Genomic DNA, 6000 nt, shown 5'->3' on the forward strand with positions numbered 1-6000 from the left:
TGAGGAATGAAATAGAAAATATGAAAGATGTGTATTTTTAAAATACTGGCTTAACAAAAATTATTAGGCTAAGACATTCAGTACTAGGATTTATGAAAAGTGCCAAATGCATAAAAGTATGTTGGGGAATATATATTTATTTGTAGCTATTTTAAATTCATTAGCTGTAGTAACTTTACATATAAATTTTGCTTTGAAAATAGATATTATATCCTTTAGTAAATTTCAAGGAAGGTATGATACATATGCATACACACATGGACACATATAAGTATGAAGACAAATTTAGACTTGAATTTTTCCCTACAACATTAAGGTTAATTTATTTTTTAAATTTCAGAATATTATGGGGATACAAATGTTTTGGTTATATGAATTGCTTTTGTATAGTTTAAGTCAATTGTATCCCTTAGATATTATTTCATCCATCTCCTTCTTCCCCCTCCCACTTGCTTTATTACCATTGGATTTTACTTCCATCTGTGCACATGAGTGCTGATCAATTAGTTCCAATTTAATAATGAGTACATATGGTGTTCATTTTTCCATTCTTGCTATATACTTCACTTAGGAGAATGGTTTCCAATTCTAACCAGGTTGTAACAAAAGATATTTTTTCACTTTTTATATGACTGAATAGTACTCCATGGTATACTACATTCTATTAATCCACTCATAGATTGCTGGGCACTTGGGTTGATTCCACATCTTTGCAATTGTGAATTGCGCTACAATAAAACTTTAATACAAGTTCATCTTTTTGATAAAATTGCTTTTTTCCTTTGAGTAAATACCCAGTAGTAGGATCGCTTGATCAAATGATAGGTCTACTTTTAGTACTTTGAAAATTTTCCACACTATTTTCTATAGAGGTTGCACGAGTTTGCAGTTCCAACAACAGTGTATAAGCATTCTTTTCTCTTGGCATCCATGCTATAATCTACTGTTTTGAGACTTTTTGATAAAAGCCATTCTCACTGGGCTTAGGTGACATCTCATCGTGGTTTTGATTTCATTTCTCTGATGAATAATGATGTTGAGCATTTTTTCATATGTTTATTAGCTATTAGTCTCTCTACTTTTGAAAAGCTTCTGTTCATGTCTTTTGCCCATTTTGTAATGGGGTTGTTTGACTTTTTCTTGCTAATTTGTTTGAGTTCTTTGTAGATTCTGGTTATTTTAGCCATAATTGGATGTATAACATGCAAATATTTTCTCCCACTCTGTCTATTCACTCCCTATACTGTCTATTCACTCTATCGATTGTTTCCTTGGCTGTGCAGAAGCTTTCTAATTTAATCAAGTAATGTTTAATTTTAGTTTTTATTTTTTAATAGCTATCTTGTCTCTTTTAATGACTTATTTTTGTTGAGTACTTTCACATACATCATTTAGTCTGATATTTATGGCAGCTTCTTTCAGTGGGCAAGGTAAGGGCCATTACCTCCATTTTACAGCTGAGCCTCACTGAGATTAAGGGATATGTCCCAGGTCACCCAGCTAGTAAATGGCTGAGCCTGTTCTTAAAGTTCTTGTGCCTGAGACTTGTGCTTGATCCATAACATATTTTACCTCTGCTCCTCCCGGGGAAGAATAAGCACCACATGTACTTGCCATCAAATTGACACTAACTGATCAACACTATGGTGCTCACATGGTAGTAATATCCATTGGAAGTTGGGGGTTAGGGGTTGGGGTTGAGTAAACTCACACCTAATGGATGCAGTGATCATTGTATGGGAGAAGAGCACATCTCTAATCCTGGCTTGGGTGAGGCAAAATAATTACATGTAACCAAAATGTTTGTAACCCCATAATATCCTGAAAAAAAATCTTAGTGGAAGAGCAGATGAATCACAAAGTCACAGTTATTAATTTTTGTTGTTGCTGTTATTGCCATTGGGACATTCTTCATAAGTCTTTGCCTGGGCCATTATCTAAAGAAATTTTGCAACATTTTCTTCTAGAGTTCTTATGGTTTCATGTCTTACATTTAAATCTTTTATCCATCTTGAATTAATTTTTATGAGTGGTGAGAGGTTTGGATCCTGTCTCAATATTCTACATGTGGCTATTCAATTTTCTCAACACCATTTATTGAATAGGGATTTTTTTCCCCAGGGTATATTTTTTCTGCTTTGTCAAAGATCAGGCAATATGAAGACGGTTTTATATCTGCATTCCTGTTGTAATACATTAGTTTATGTCTCTATTTTTATTCTAGGACCATGCTGTTTTGGTTACTATAGCCTTGTAGTATAGCTTGAAGTCTGAAAATGTGATTTCTCTGACTTGCTCCCTTTGCTTAAGGTCTTTTGGCTATTTGGGTTCCTTTCTGGTTAAAAGCAAATACTGAGGGAATTTGTCAAGACCAGAGTTGCCATGCATGAAGTACTCATCTTTGCACTACACATCAATCAGCAAAATAGACACCCACCGGTGTAAAATCACCCCAAAACTAAAGCTCTGGGCCCATATTTCATAATGGCTCAAGAAGAAAAAGAAAACAATAAGGTTATATTCAACAAGATGAACAGAACTCATCGCACTTATCAATTCTTTCAATAAACTTTAATGGCTTGAATTCCCCACTCAACAGACATAGGCTGGCTGAATGGATAAAAACAAAAAAAAAGGCAAGCTAAGTTTCTGCTATCTCCAGGAGACACATCTAACCTACAAGAACTCATTCAGACTCAAGGTGAAGGGATGAAAAAAATATTCCATGCCAATGAAAATCAAAAGAAAGCTGATATAGCCAGTTTCATAACACATAACATAGACTTCAAATCAACAATAGTATAGAAAGACAAAGATGGTCATTATAATAGTAAAGGGAGTAATTGAACAAGAAAACACAATCCTAAAGATTTATGCACCTAACATAGGTGTGCCCAGATTCATAAAGCAAACACTACTAGAACTAAACAAAGTAATAAACAACAAGATCATAATAGCTGGGATGTCAACACTCCACTGACAGAACTGGAGAGATCCTCCAAACAGAAAATAAACAAAGAAACAGGGGACATAAACAGAAATCTAAAACAAATGGGCCTAACAGACATTTACAGAACTTTTCTACCACAAAACTACGAAATATACATTCTTCTCATTAGCACATGGAACATTATCTAAGATTGATCACATTAGACCACAAAACATATCTCAGCAAATAAAAAAATAAAAGAAATTATACCATGTATCTTCCCAGACCATAGTGAAATAAAGTTAGAAATCAACACTGACAGAAAAACCCAACTTTACACAAAGTCATGGAAATTAAACAACCTGCTACTACTGTATGATTATTGGGTCAAGGAGGAAATTAAGATAGAAATCAAAAGATTCCTCCAACTAAATGACAAGGGGGACACAAGTCATCAAAATCTGTGGGATTCAGTAAAAGCATTGGAAGAAAATTCAAAATCTTAAATGCCTACATCAAAAGAAACAGAAAGATAACAAATCAAAAATTTAATGAATCGCCTTAAGGAATTAGAAAAAGAAAGGCAAGCCAATCCCAAACACAGCAGAAGAAAAGAAATAACCATGGTCAGAGAAGAATTAAAAGAAATCAATAACAAAGGAATTACTCAGAAGATTAATGAAACAAAAAGTTGGCTCTTTGAAAAGATAAACAAAATATATAGACCTCTTGCTAAATTAACTAGAAATAGAAAAAAAAGGACCCAAATAAGCTCAATCAGAAATGAAAAAGGAGATATTACAGCTCATAGCACTAAAATACAAAAATTGTTTCAGAATACTGTACAAATCTCTGTGTACATAAACTTGGAATTTTAAGAAAATGGACAAATTCTAGGAAACACACAACTTCCCAAGGCTCATTCAGGAAGAAATGGAACTCTTCAATGCACCAATAATGAGCAACACAATTGAAACTGCAGTAAAAAATCTTGCAACAGCAATAAAAAAAGTCCTGGAACAGATGGTTTCACAGCCAAATTTCATCAGACCTACAAAGAAGAATTGGTACCCATACTACAGAAATTATTTCATAAGAAGGAAGGAATCCTCCCAAACTCATTCTACAAAGCTGGTATCCCCTTGATACCAAAACTAACAAGGACACAACAAAAAAAGAAAACTACAGACCAATATCCCTTATGAATGCAGATGGGAAATCTTGTCAATGAAATTCTAGCAAACTGAATTCAGCGGCACATAAAAAATATAATCTACCTCTACCAATTGGGCTTCATCACAGGGATTCAAGGATGATTCAACATATGGAAATCCATAAATGTGAAGCAGAAAAAAAAGAAACTCCTCAATACTTATCATAACTTTCATAGTGATGACCCAAAACATTACTCAAGTGTATAAGGGCTTTTCCTTTCCTAGAATGCAGAATCTTTTGGTGTAGCTTCTGCCTCCTCTAACTACCCTCTTTTGTGCTATTAATAGTTATCCAATCATCAATATCAAAAGAAATAGTATGTCTTTCTGTGAGATGAGGGAATTGAAGAGTACCTATATATTTGGTACTAATCATGCCAGCTTGGCACTTTGATATTTTTATTGTTGATTAGCACCATAGTCTTACTTTTGACAAGAATGTAGAAATTTTGCACAGCTTCATGTTTCTGAGATTCTCAGTAGTCTAACTGCTGAATATATTCTTTACATAAGAAATGAAATGCTTTAGGCTTTTAAGTCTGTTATCAACCATGAGTTGATTCTTGTGAGAGGTGAGAGGTGACAGTTGAAGATCCTGTTTCAGTCTTCTACATGTGGCTATCCAATTTTCCCATCACCGTTTATTGAATAATGATTATTTTCCCAAGTGTATGTGCATGAAACTATAAGAATTCTAGAAGAAAGTCTTGGAAAAACTCTTATAGGCATTGGCCTAGGGAAAGAATTTATGAAGAAGACCCCAAAGGTACTAACAGCAACAACAAAATTGAATAAATGTGACCTGATCAAATTAAATAGCGTCTGCACAGGCAAGGAAACTATCATGAGAGCAAACAGACAACCTACAGAATGGGAGAAAATATTTGCATGTTATACATCCAACATAACTAGAATCTATATAGAACTCAGGAAAATAAGCAAGAAAAAAAATCAATCAACCCCATTAAAAGGGGAGTAAAGGACATGAACACAAACTTTTCAAAAGAAGATAGACTAATGGCCAAAAAACATATGAAGAAATTTTCAATATCTGTAATCATCAGGGAAATGCAGATCAAAATCACAAAGAAATATCACTTACTTTACTCCAGTTTGAATGGCTTTTATCAAAAAGTCCTAAAACAATAAATGGCTTGGATATGGAGAGATAGGAGCACTCATACACTGCTCATGGGACTGGAAACTAGTACAACCTCTGTGGAAAGTAATATGCAGATACCTCAAAGTGATACAAGTAGATCTACCATTTGATCCAGCAATCCCATTACTGGGCATCTAACCAAATGAACAAAAGACATTCTATTAAAAAGACATCTGCACTAAAATGTTTATAGAAGCACAATTCACAGTTGCAAAGATGTGGAAATAACCGGAGTGCCCATCAATACATGAGTGGATTAACAAAATGTGATATATGTATGCCATGGAGTTCTACTCGGCCACAAAAAAACAGGTGGTGCTAGAGGTGCTAGAGGTTATCTAGCACCTCTTGTATTATCTAGTACCTCTTGGGTAGAGCTGGAGCCCATTCTAGTAAGTGAAGTATTACAAGAATGGAAAAACAAGCACCACATGTACTCACCATCTAACTGGTATTAACTGATCAACACTTATGTGCATGTATACTAGAAACAATCATCGGGTATTGGGCAGGTGGGAGAGGGGGAATGGATCTATTCACCCCTAATTGGTGCAGTGCACACCATCTGGGGGATGGACATGATGGAAGCTCTAATTCCAGTGGGGCAAAGGCAATATATGTAACCCAAACATTTGTACCCCCATATATGCTGAACTAAAAAAAAATTAAAATAAATAAATAAAATAAAACCTAAC

The sequence above is a fragment of the Microcebus murinus genome, chromosome 11 (assembly GCF_040939455.1).
Source record: "Microcebus murinus isolate Inina chromosome 11, M.murinus_Inina_mat1.0, whole genome shotgun sequence".
Classification (NCBI taxonomy): Eukaryota; Metazoa; Chordata; class Mammalia; order Primates; family Cheirogaleidae; genus Microcebus; species Microcebus murinus.